Here is a 13,358-nt window from a genome sequence, read left to right on the forward strand (position 1 = left end):
GGACCAGGTCCGCACTAGCTACTTCGCCGGGATCTTTTGGGGATAATGTGAGAGAACAGGCATAAATACTCAGACTTTAAAAGCTGTTGGCCTGGAATAATCCTCAGAATTCCTCTGGCCCAAGGGTTAGAATACCTCTGGATTTTATAGCTGGGTTAAGAATAGGTATCTGGAGTAAAAAAAGTTGCAGACTCTGGACCAGCCCACTCACCTTTCCCTAGATCCATGTGTGGGCTCAAAAATCTGTCATTATTTTTTTACAAGAGAAAGGGCTTTTTTTAAAACCTCATTGGGTTGGATAATATCAAGTGCTGTGAGAATTAAAGGAGCCCTGGAGATGAATTTGGAATGTCAGAACCGGCTTCTGAGTGAAGCTAGCAGTTGAACTAGGCCTTAAATGATGACACTTTTTTTTTTTTAATTTTTTAAAGTTTATTCATTATTGAGAGACAGAGGGAGACAGAGCATGAGCAGGGGAGGGGCAGAAAGACGGGGAGACACAGAATCCGAAGCAGGCTCCAGGCTCAGACCTGTCAGCACAGGGCCCGACGCGGGGCTCGAACTCACAAACCGCGAGATCATGACCTGAGCCGAAGTCGGACGCTCAACCGACTGAGCCACCCAGGCGCCCCAGGATGACAACACTTTTGATGAAAGAATTTAGTTTAATGCAACTTTGCTCCACACTCCCCGTTTTTCTCTCTTCTTCATGGCAACTTCACTGCCACTTGGATCACGAACCACCTAGTCCGTCTGACTTCAGAGCGTGAGTGTTTTAGCTCATTCTGGGAGATCTGAGCTATGATCCCAGCCTCCGACTCCTAACAAAGCTTTCCCACCTGAACACACAAAGTTCTGAAAGAAGCTCTCAAGATCCAGTAAGTCCTGGTGGAAAATTCCTTCCTGTTTTGGCCAGCTCTGGGTCAGCTGGCAGATATTTAAAAAGAGAATTTCTTCTGATCCATTGAAGGGCAAGAGGTGCTTTGAACTCGGTCTGGCGAGGAACTTCATCATGTGTGCATCCCAGACCTGTTGCTATAGCACCTGAAATAAATGAGTCACAGGGGAAACACAGCAGGGGCTGGTGACAGCTATATGTGCAAATCAACGGTTGGTCACCCAGCCAGCCGACGATGATAAGCTTCCCTTCGGCCATAAACCCGACCCAGCTGTGGGGCGTGAGCAAACCTGTGTGAAGGCGGAGAGAAGGTTTATTTCCTATTGGCAACGAGTCCTTTTGAACCTTGACCTTCCTCAAACTGTCCTTCTCTGATAAATGCAGGGTACCAGAAACTGAAAAGAATAAGTAACAAAATGCAGCGCACCACCCCCCCTTCTAAAACGACAGACCTCAGAGTGAGATAGGACAAGTAAAGCAGCAAAGACAGATGTGCAGTTTAGAAAATGCACCGATTCTGGGCCCTCTGAAAGCATTTGCTGTGAGTAAATGAATAGTGGAGGTGATTCCTTCCTCTCCTTTGATTCACTTTTGAATGCGCTAATTCATCCATAATTAACAAGAGTAAAATGCACCAGATAGACATTTAAGTTGTGTTCATGCTTCTGACACATCCTGATGGGACCTAAGGAAGAGGAAACCCTGGCAGTCGAGTGAGGGGCATTACAGCTGTTTTGCAACCGTGTTAACAGCTCCCCAAGTTACGCTGTGAAAGTAAGGAGGCCAATGGTTTTGAGCTCCTGGAAACTCTTGTAGGACCAAACCAAACTTTTAGCAAGAAGCACCAAGAATTCCGGGAGAGACACAGGTAGGCACAGGGGCACATGCACACGCTTCCCGCCACGCCTCCACACGCACTCACGAGCAACCTCCCGCCCTCAGCAACTGTGTGGATAGAGGCAAAGGGAAGGAGAAAGTTCAACTCAGAAGCACATAGAAAAACAGTAAGATTTGGGTATTGCAATATTCAAATTGACTGACTATATTTGTAACTTCCCTCCATCAATTTACGGATATATATATATTTTTTCTTTTTTTGAGGGAAGAATATGTTTCTCACATTAAAAGCTTTTATAGTACTCGAAGAATAAATACTGGAAAGATACACCAGTGGAGGTAAACGACAACATTGGTAAGGGATTGATTTCAAGAGGGACAGAGAGGAGGTGATGGAAGGAAGCGATCCACGCCAATATGGACAGAGAACCTGGAGTTCCCGAGAGCCTTCAGAGAGCCACCTCTCCCTCCCCCGACCTTGGCATTCTGAAGGCCAAGGATAATCTGCATGACTTAACGGCCTTCGTGTCTCATGCTCTCTTCCCTTCGATTCAGGAGATTACTGCCAATTTAATTCTTCTAAATACAGTTCAAATATATGTTTTCTTGCTCACAGCACTTCTATGTTCTCCTTTATCCATTAAATAAAATACTTTTCTGGCTCTATACATTCTTCCCTATGCTTTCATTAAACTACCTGCTTCCATTGACTAAAGCGGTCCTTCCTGGATTCTTTGTGCTCCCGACCTTCCTTCCTGATCAATGCCCACCTCCTAGGGGCTCCAGCGCTGCTGTTGAATTGTTGCCCATCTTTCAAGGCCTATTTCAACTACTGCCTTCTCTATGATGCCTTATCTGATAACCTTGATCTCTCTGGATGGACCTTTTAATTCCTACAGTCATTATACTTTTCTGAAATTATTTATGTAGATAAATGATTCTATTTATACAATATGGATAAATGATTGTATTTATGATTATATGTCTATATCTATCTGTGATTGTTATCTCTCTATATAAATTATGGCATTGAACATACCTCCCTGTGCATTATTAACAAGATAGCTTTATGTAGTATCTTTCCTACTCGATTGAAAACTCCCTATCTGGGTCTTTCATGTTTGCCCCTTCTTTTTTCTTTCTTTCACATTTTTTCATGTTTTTATTTTTTAATGTTTATTCATTTTTGAAAGAGAGAGAGAGACAGAGCATGAGCAGGGGAGGGGCAGAGAGAGAGGGAGACACAGAATCTGAAGCAGGCTCTAGGCTCTAGGCTGTCAGGACAGAGCCTGACGGGGGGCTCGAACCCACAAACCGTGAGATCACGACCTGAGCCGAAGTCAGATGCTTAACAGACTGAGCCACCCAGGTGCCCCACTTTCACTTTTTTTTAATTTGTGAAAGTAGCATATGACTATGTAAGTGCACCCAACCTAACTGTACTGCTTAATATGTTATTAAAAGAAAACAGCAAGTAAACCAGCACTCGGGTCAAGAAAGAAAACATCGCCAGCATCTCAGGAGCCGCCATTGTTGCCTCCATATGCTCCTTCCCTACCCTCTTCACCATAGTCACTCCCTTCCCTTTAGCACCTGCCATAGAAGCCTGAGCTTAGCTAGCGGTCAGAAAACGCTTGAAGGATAAATGAGTAGACAATGAGGTAGGCGCAGCCTAAGAAAATGTCAGCATCACCGGAAAAAGGGCCCAAGCTTCATTCCCCTACTCAATGGTGGGTCAGAATTCCCTCCATACATGAAAGATACATATTCTGCAATCGTAGCTGTCATTTTTTAGAAAGCACCTACACAGTGAAGGATTCTCAGCAACGTGGGATCCGAGTCCTAGCAAGGAAGGACACTGCTTGGTTAAGTTGTATTTTGAGCTGTTAGGAAGTTAGAAATCGTGGCTCCCTTTGGGGGTCCTAACGGGGGTCTAACAAGAGCCACACAGGCACCGGATGCTTGGGAACTGTGGCAGGGACGGGTTCAGGACGCAGTTGTGCTCCCAGCACAATCAAAATCCTGGAGTTGAATATGATTTTCAGGATCTCTCGGAAGCCCCAGATGGGAGAGCATCGAAGGGTGGTCCGAGGGTAATAGAACCGGGGAGGATCGCAGTGTCTCATGTCATCTTGTTGCTGTGACCAGTAACCTTTTCAATATTTATGTTTTATTTTTATCTCTGCATTAGAGAGGCATGATTTGTGCACAGGCTGTTAAAAACAGTTCTGAGGGAAACACACTTCCAGCTGCTTCCTCCTGCTTTCCATCTGCTGTATTTATGCGTCTTTGTATGCATTTAACTGTTACTTGTTGGTGTAATTGGGGTTTTACCCAGGACAGGGAAAAACATTCCCTAAGGGTGGGTTGTCAGTGCAATTGATCTGAAAAAGATGATCTCGGTTAGCCACTAATAAACCTTAAACTTCCACGCGGAACAATAAAAGAAACACCAAGTAACTTTAAGTTTTAAGAGTTAACTTGCTCCAGAAATATTTTTATATTCCCATATTTATGCATCAGCTACTCTTCCCCCATTTAATCTTAAATATGTAAATCCTCAATTTATCTGGAATTACTTAGTGAAAGGCTGATGTGTGAGTGTGGCAGATTATAATATTCCATCGCCACCCCTGATCCTCTTTACCTCTTATTCTTTTCATAGCAGATCAAAAAAGCTGCGTGCGTGCCACAAGAATATATTATTTTAAGAGACTTGGACTTTAGAAATTGATTTCCTTGATGAGAAAAAGAAAAGTCTCCTTCTGACCCAGAGGGTCACTTCATAATCCTGTCACTCTACATCAAAAAAGCTTTTTTTTTTTTTTCTTTTAGGAGAAGATGAGAATATTTCTAAAAAGGAATTAATTTTTCAGCTGTAGTAAAAACAGTGACTTGCGGACTTAGCCATCCCAGAAGAGGGGCCCTTTACAGAATACATCTCCTGTGATTAGAAGAAGCTCTTGATATATTTTAGGGTCGGGCAGTTTTCATGGAAATTGGAATTTGTGCCATGGGATGAAATTGATATTATATTTTATTGATGATTTGAAGGCTTAAGTTAGTTTTAAGGCTTTTTTATTTATTTATTTTTTTTTGTAGAGGGATTTCACTGCTTCCAAATACATAATAATGACGGGGGACATGAGCAGCTCTCCTCCTCGTGTGTGGATTTAAATTAAGAGGCTATTAAACAGCACGTGATTTTCATCACCTTTTGATTGAGGTTCGATTGACGACGCTAATTTGCATGCCGGGAATGCCCGTGCCTGTTCCAGAACCTGTCCAAGCCAGGACGGTGCCTCTTTATCCAGCTGTACATGTGAACCACCTGGAGAGCTTTATCATCTACTGGTGCCCTTGCCAGACTTCGGGAAATTTTGATTCAGTTGTTGGGGAACCCAAGCCTCACCGTGCTTTGGAAGCTTTCCCCAAAGTGATTCTAATAAGCAGACAGGGTTGAGAACCACTGAAATGTCGTATTTTCTGAAACCACATGGCATTCTATTATCATGAAGTATCTGTCACAAAAGTCTAACAGTTGCGTTTCTAGAGTCCATTGCCTCACTTGTGGACACGTGGTTTTTCTGATGGAAGATTTCTAAGCTCTTCACTAACACGAAGCCTCAGGACATCTCTTTGAAGCCCCCAAACTAACACGTCAGTGTTCATTTTGCTGATGGATACAATGAGGTTAGAAAAAAATATTCTCAGCTCAGGATGTGTGTGTATGCTATATACACATGCATATACACTAAAACAGAAGACGAACGTGTGAGGAAGTTTTAGCAAAATAATGGAATGTAAGGTTCTTGCCTGCCTCTTTAAGCCCCGTGCAAAATTATCTCGGCCACTGGGGACAGAAATTACATCACTAATTCCTTTCTTAGCTTTAAGCTTGTTACCCCGGTTGGCAATCCTTAAAGGTCATTTGATTCCTGAGGAGATAGCATTAGATAGCACTACCGGTTCCTAGTGCCCTGGTGGGAAAGAATGTGTCGGATCCTTCTGGACCCAGGGTCGTGAAGAAGGGCAGGCCCTGGGCGTGTGACATCACGGGTGTGGGACCTGTGCAGTGGCACAGCATGCCATGCTTAGGAGGGCCCCACACTTGGTTTAATGCTCTACTGTTACCATCTTGAAATTCTTTATAATAATTTTTTAACAAGGGTCCTGCTGGTCTTGGGTATGGCCTCCAACGATACACTGTCCGTTGCTCTCTGGTGTGGGACTGAGTGGACTCAGAGAGAGGGTTTGAAGAGTTGTAGACCCACGGAAGGACTAGGGTCCCTGAGGCTAGAAGTCACCGGGCTGAGGGGCTTAGGCAAACACCCACTATTACCACAGGCACATTTGGTGTCATCTCTGTTCCACAATGACCTCAACTATATGCCAGGCACTAACTAGACTGCTGGGGCTATCACACTAAGCCTGCATGGACCACGTACTCCGGCAAAGAAACAACTACAATCACGTGTGCAAAGTGCTACGGCATGGGATGTGTGAGGTGCCATGGGAACGCCATACCCTCAAGGACACCCGACTCAATTTGCTGGGGTCAGAAAAGGCAGGATGTCTACACTAAGGTAGAAGGATAACTAGTAATTAGCCATGGGAAGAGGAGGAATCAGAATATCCTAGACAGAAAGAATAGCATATGCAAAGGCCCAGGGTAAAAGAGAAAACTTCTTTAGAAGAAATGAAATGAAGTTCAGTGTGGCTGGAAATGCTAAGGAGAAGGGAACGTTAAAAGATTACTTTGGAAAAGCAGGTAGCGGTAAGATGACCGATGGGGCTAGGAAGTCATAAGAGGTGAACGTATTGACCATCCCACTAGACCACAGAACTAATGGCTGCATGGATTGCATCACTTCGTCTTCACAAGGACCTTATAAATAGGTTTAGTTTGTTAACCCATTTTATGGAGGAGGAAACTGAGATTAAGCAACTTGCCCCAAGTAACACAGCTAGTAAATTGTAGGATTAAGATTCAGATGCAGTTGTGTCTCCTCACAAAGCCTGAGTCCCAAATCACTGTATCATGTAGCTAAGAAATTTGGCTTTTAACCTCAAAGAAATGGAAAATTATTAAAGGGTTTTAAACAGGCAAGTAACACAAAGAGCCTTGCGTTTTAGGAAGGGAATTCTGACTCCGAGTTTCATTGAGTGATTTTGGGGTGCATTTTGTGAGCTTGTAAACTATGGCTTTGCCCTTCTTTGCTCCTCTCGCTTATCTTTTGGACAAATAAGCCCAAACTGATCACCTTCATTTCCAATGGGAAACTTTGGACAGAATTAGGTGGGGCAGACCATTCCAAGGCTGGAAATGAAGTTCTCAGTTTGTATGTGGTAGCTTGGCCTCATGTGGAGAACTGTCTGTATAATCTGGACGCATATACAGAAGATAAGAAGTAAAAGGATTCCAAATGGTGATTTTGGAAATTAAATTAAATTAAATTAAATTTGGCAAATTTGAAAATTAAATTTTCAAAATTAAGTCCTTATAGAGCCTCACAAGATTCTGTACAAGTAAACACATACTCAGAAACAAGACAAAAATCAACCAAAAAACTATCATCTTGCCCCTCTTTGCCTTCTCTTCCTTACACAGGGTGTTTTCTAGCTGGCACTTTCCTCTCTGAGAGATTCTCCATCCACCATGCCCAATCTCCTCCCCTATAGCTTTTTCCCGGAGGCTGTTGTCTTTTCATCGCGGAAACCTTCTATTTCTGATACTCTCAAGTTCTATGCTTCCAGAGAAGCAGCAAGATGGAGTGGGAAATGAGTAGGGGTCTGCCAGAACTGGGTTCAAGTCTCAGGAGTTTTTGACCTCCCGGCTATTAGTTTCCATTTTCTCATGATAAAAATGGTAAGTTAGTATCAACCCAGAGCATTCTGGGGGGACTAAATGAGACCAGGTGTTTGAGAAGACTCTGTCTCTTGTAGGTTACCCGTTGGTTTCTTTTCCTTCTTTTCCACTTAGACACTTCCACTTAGGCAAATGAGTTGCCTATCTGCTCTCAAATCCTACTGTCCTCTTGAACTTTCCTGGCCCTGCCAGACCCCTCTTCACTCTCTGCCCCTTTGGCAATCGGAGGCCCTATGGTAACACTTGGCTTTGCAAACAGTTTCCTCCTTCTGATGGGGGTACTAGGAGCTTCCCCAATCAGGCTCCTTGAGGGCAGAAGCCAAGTCTGATAAATTTTTTGAACAGTCCTATAGTGTCCTCTCCAAAGGTCTATACTTGGAAGGAAGTCACAAATGTAGCATTCGTCGGCCATCAGCGGGAAAGGCTGTGCACAATGTGGAGGGGGACAGGTTTTCACCCATTAATGTTAGTGAAACAATGATTTTCCAGAACTCCTTAAGCTTTTAATTTTATGCTTATTCAGGGATAGTGACTGTGCCCCTGGCTTCTTACTTATCACTTAATGTATCAGCACTATCAAGTTCCTCGAAAGCTTGTTGAAATACAAGCTTAATGTTCTTCGTTCCAGAAGAGGCAGATATGGTTACACTGGGTATTTATAGAAGAGTCCTCAGTGAATCTCTCAGATGTGGGACTCTCTTTAACTCCAAACAGAGAAATGCATTTTGGTGTTTTTTTTGTTCTTTGGTTTTTTGTTTGTTTGTTTGTTTTTGGTTTCCTTTCTTTTTCTTTTCACTTGCACATAATTCTATTAGGAAAAACCAAAAGAGAGGGTGTAGAGGGAGGGCTGCAGGTCCCCAACAGCACCGATGGTCACCCACAGTGCTACTTATTAGAAACCAGGCACCATGGGAATTCTTTTACTAGTCCTAACAATCCATTACGTAGGTATTCTCTCCCCACTTCACAGTTTAGAAAACTGCGGCACAGAGAGGTTAGTTAATTCTACCTAATTTTACTCAGCTACGCAAGGCAGAGCCAGTGTACAGCCCAGACGATGGGTTCCAGAACCCGAGCTTCTCATCTCTGTGCTGTGCTGCCCATATAGCACAAGCACTTAGGGTAGTGGAGAGTTTTGAATTACAGGTATCCTCATGTAAACATGCTGAGTTGGCCCAGCCCCTTATGTCACTTGAACATCGATAAGAAGGAAAGGCCAGGGTTGAGGAAGACATGGGCTGTCCCAGGGCTTCACCAACCATGTCTAATCACGCCCAGCTTTCCATTTGTGTGCTTTGTGAGGACTGCAGGAGAGCATTTAAAAGCCCTTCGGGCAGTGTTCGTTCTCCCTGGGTGTACAACAAATGACCTGGGGGGTGGGTGGGTGTCCCCCTCTTCAGGATGCCCCACCTTCCTGCCCTCTTGATGGATGCCAATTATCCAGTAAAGCTGTCCTTTCTCTTGAACCAGGAAATGGTCTCCGAATGCTCTAGAAAACCTTCTCCGGTGGATTACAGTTGGCATGGAAGGTGAAACCTGTTTGCTGTGCTTGCCCAAGCCCACGGGGGTAGGGATCATGTCATATTTGTATTTGGTGCTAGGCATATAAGGGCCTCCACGAATGAGTGAGTGAGTGAATGGATACTTACAAGCATGTTTGCATTTACTATGGACTCTGCTGTGACTCCGATTAAAGCCAATGGTTTTAATCAAGGCAGAATATCTTCTTTAAACACAAGGATTAGCCTCTATGAAAAGAGAAATGTAAACAGGACTCTAATTAGAGAATTTACTAATTATTCTTCCCTGCTGAGGACATTAGCTGGGGTTTAGTCTTTAGCTGTGACTGCCATACGACTTTCTCTTTATCTCCAGAAAGGGAAAAATTGACTGGAAAGATTCATTTCAATACCCTGATTCCTTTCCTGCTCTCTTTCACCCTCAAAAAAAAAAAAAAAAAAAAAAAAAAAGATATTCCAGCATGAAAGATCACAGACTCAGCCCAAAACAGTGGACCCAGGTTGACGGCATTCAGGAAGCCTGCACACTCCTGGAGCCCCAACTGCTGAGGTAAAGATAAATCGGCAGGAAGATTTCTTTGGAATGATGTGAATTTAATGAATCATGAAAAATATCCCCAGCTGTTCTTAAATTTAAGGGAGATTGAGTGATAACAAAAGATAGTTTCCCTCCCTCTTAGATGTAGGTTGGAGCGGGAAAGAGCAGTGGTTAAAAAAAAAAAAAAAAACCCCGAGGCCAAAAGCTTGCCTTTTCTTTCCCATCTCTTCTATTGTTGAAGGGGAAAAAAGCTGTCTGCAGTCAGCAGCCACTGAAGGGCATGATGAAGAGTGTTTGCTATTACCAGACTTGAAGAATTCTCCACTCTGGTTTCAAAGATGTGGCTGCCCTAGCAGCAAACATTTAGGAAGTGATGGGCTTTGCTCTCGCCCCCTCCCAACCCCCAGCCACCACCGTCCTCACATCTCATCCAACCTCTTTATTAACACATGGACTTGCTGAAATTAAAAATAATGATTCTCCCATTCCTCATCCCAGCTGCTGCAGCCCTCACTTCCCCGGCCCTGGAAATCCTTATTAACCCATTGAACGGTGTGGCCTCCCAGGCCTGTCCTCAGCTGGGAGAGCAAAGCCAGGCCTTGGTGGGTTTGGCTAAGGTTCAGGGATTCCCAATCTAGGTCCTCGAGATCCGTGCTGGAGGGCTGAGAGGGCTCTGAGGAGGGCTTGAAAAACATGAGTGACTTTACTTCTTTCCCTGCAGCCCTCAGCCTTGGGTCCCCTTGAACAAGCCACACATCGACCCAGGAGGCCAGGTCCTGGGCACGGCGTCCGGGTGCACAGCTCGCTCTCCCGACCTGAAGAAGCACAAGGCAGGTGGATAGCTGTGAGGGTCGAGAGGGAATGCCTGCTCAGCCCTTCCATCTTGGGGTCTATTACCTGTCTAGATAAATTTCCTTTTTCTTCAAGGTGGGTGAGGAAGGCTAATAGATGCTAAGCAAGATTTTTTTTGTTTCCTTAAGGCAATTTTTAACTTCTAAGCATAGTTGAGAGATGTGTTTGAGGAATGGAAATGCTAGCTTCTCTGTGTAACCCCTAGAAAGGGGTCAGAGAAAAGCATGGATGGCGAAGGTAATAATAATAATATTGCATATTAATGGCAAACAACAAAATTGAGGACTTAACCCAGACACAATATTAAATGCTTCTCATGCATGATGCATTAAATAAATACACACACACACACACACACACACACAGCCAATCTTCCAAGAGGTAGATAATTGTAATTGCCTATCAAACAAGCTGGACTTGGTGAGATTTTAACAGGAAGAAAATTTACTTTTTTATGCCACTCTTTCCAAACCCTGTTGGATCACTTTCCTTCCTACTGGATGATAAACTAGGCAGATCCATAGCCTGGGATAGCCATTTTGGCTTATTAACAAAATAATATCAATCAAGACTGTGCAATCCTGGCAGAAGGATAGGCACCTAGATCAATGGGACAAAATTGTCATCTCGGAAATAGCCCCACACAAGCAGAACCGATAGATTCTTGACAAGGGTGCAAAAGTAATTCACTGGAAGGAGACCATTTTCCACAAATGGGGCTGGAGGATTTGGACATCCCCAAGCAAGACCTGAACTGACCTACATGTCACAACTTGTACAAAAATGATTGCGCGATAGCACATATACTTTAATTTTTTTTGATGTTTATTTCTGAGACAGAGAGAGACAGAGCACGAGTGGGGGAGGGGCAGAGAGAGAGGGAGACACAGAATCCGAAGCAGGCTCCAGGCTCTGAGCTGTCAGCACAGAGCCCGATGCAGGGCTTGCACTCACAAACCGTGAGATCATGACCTGAGCCGAAGTCAGTCGCTCAACCGACTGAGCCACCCAGGTGCCCCTGGCTCATTTACTTTAGTATAAGATGTAAAATTATACAACTTTTGGAAGAAAACATAGGAGGCAATCCTTGAGACATAGGGCTTGGGGAAGAGTTTTTAGACATGACATCAAAACATGATCTATAAAAGGAAAAACACTGGTAAATTAGATGGAAGACAGACTAAAGACTGGGAGAATGTATTTGCAAACCACGTATCTGAAAATGGACTCACATTTAGAATACATAAAGAACTCTCAAAACTCAACACTTAAAAAAAAGCAGACAATTCAATGATAAAGTGGACAGTGTGAAGGAATATTTTACCAAAGATGATACACAAGGACAAAAGAGACCATGAGAAGACGGGACGTTCATCATCGCCAGCCACCAGGGAAGTGAAAATTAAGATCATAATGAGATCTCACTACATTCTTACTGGAACAACTCAAACTAAACACAGTGAGGCCACAAAATGCCGGCAGAGCTGTGGGGAATCTATATCCCTCCTAAATGGTGGGAATTTAAAATGTTACAGCCACTCTGGAAAGTAGTTTGGTAGTTTCTTTAAACACACACACACACACACACACACACACACACACACCAAGAACAACAAACAAAGAAAAAAACTGGGCATACTTAACCGTACAACTCAGCCATCACACTCCTGGCCATTGATCCCGGAAAAAATGACGCAGGCGCATAAAGTAAAGCCTGGGCATGGGCAGCTTTATTGATTTATCTACCTTTGTGGAAATGACCAAAATGTCTTGCAACAAGTGGATGGTTAAACAAGAGGAGGTGCATCCACACCATGATGTGCTATCTGCAAGAAAAGGGAACAGGCTTTTCATACGCTGAACGTGGCTGGGTCTCGAGGGCGTCGTGCCGGTTTTTCAAAAAGCTCATCTCAATAGGTCACAAGATGTATGAATCTATTTCTGTAACAGTCTCCAAATGACACAGGTATAGAAACAGAGAGCAAGTTGGTGGTTGTCAGGTGTTAGGGATGGTGGGAGAGGGGTGGTGGTGAGGGCGGTGACGTGACTCCAAAGGGGTGACCCCAGGGAAATCTCTAAGCTCAAGGAATGATGGTTCTGTGTCTTGATTTTCCTGGTAGCTGCCATTAGTGTGGATTTGCATGGGTGATGAAATGAGCCAGGACTGTACAAACACAATGCACCGATGTCAATTTCCTGGTTTTGAGAGGATGGCTATCTCGGGTGGCTCAGTTGGCTAAGTGTCTGACTCTTGATCTCCGCTCAGGTCATGATCTCACGGTTTGTGAGATGGAGCCCCACCTGGGGCTCTGTGCTGACATCGCGGAGCCTGCTTGGGAGTCTCTCTCCCTCTCTCTCTCTCCCCCTCCCCCACTCGCACTTGCTCTCTCTCTCCCTTTCTCTCTCAAAATAAACAATTTTTTTTTTAAACAACAGCAATAACGACAAAACCCTTTTATATCTCATCTTATTTAAAGCTTTTCCCCTCACTAGCACTGCCAGATCAGGCCTGCTCTGGGCCTAGAAGTCTGCTGCATTGTTAGGGCAGACCAAGCCAGGCTCTGGTGATAAAAACAAAACAAATCAAAACAAAGTCCCTGAAATTTTGGTTCCTGAGCCTAAGAAAGCTTTGGCACCTGTGTCCACTGGGGGGGAGGGCAGGTCACTTCTGAACACTGACTCGGAGATGCGAGGTCCTTCCAACTTCTGACTCTGCCGTCTTCAACCTGTGCCTTCCCTGACCACCCGGGGAGGAGAAGGAAAACAGCGGAGGATCACGCAGGGGACTTTATGGAGACACTTTATGGAAGTGTCCCTTATCTTTCTCGCCTACATCCTGTGGCC

At 44.2% G+C, this 13,358-nt stretch overlaps 1 long non-coding RNA gene across 1 annotated transcript; it reads right to left on the reverse strand.

Moving 5' to 3' along the window:
* Nucleotides 1-609: 609 nt before the first annotated feature.
* LOC115505357 lies at nucleotides 610-12,185 on the reverse strand. Its single transcript, XR_003965996.1, has 4 exons — nucleotides 12,154-12,185; nucleotides 10,370-10,477; nucleotides 9,254-9,352; nucleotides 610-1,188 (listed from the first exon to the last, which is right to left on the reverse strand). It is a non-coding gene; the product is annotated as an uncharacterized LOC115505357 (long non-coding RNA).
* Between the last annotated feature and the right edge of the window lie 1,173 nt (nucleotides 12,186-13,358).

Source organism: Lynx canadensis, chromosome F1 (assembly GCF_007474595.2).
Source record: "Lynx canadensis isolate LIC74 chromosome F1, mLynCan4.pri.v2, whole genome shotgun sequence".
NCBI classification, from domain to species: domain Eukaryota; kingdom Metazoa; phylum Chordata; class Mammalia; order Carnivora; family Felidae; genus Lynx; species Lynx canadensis.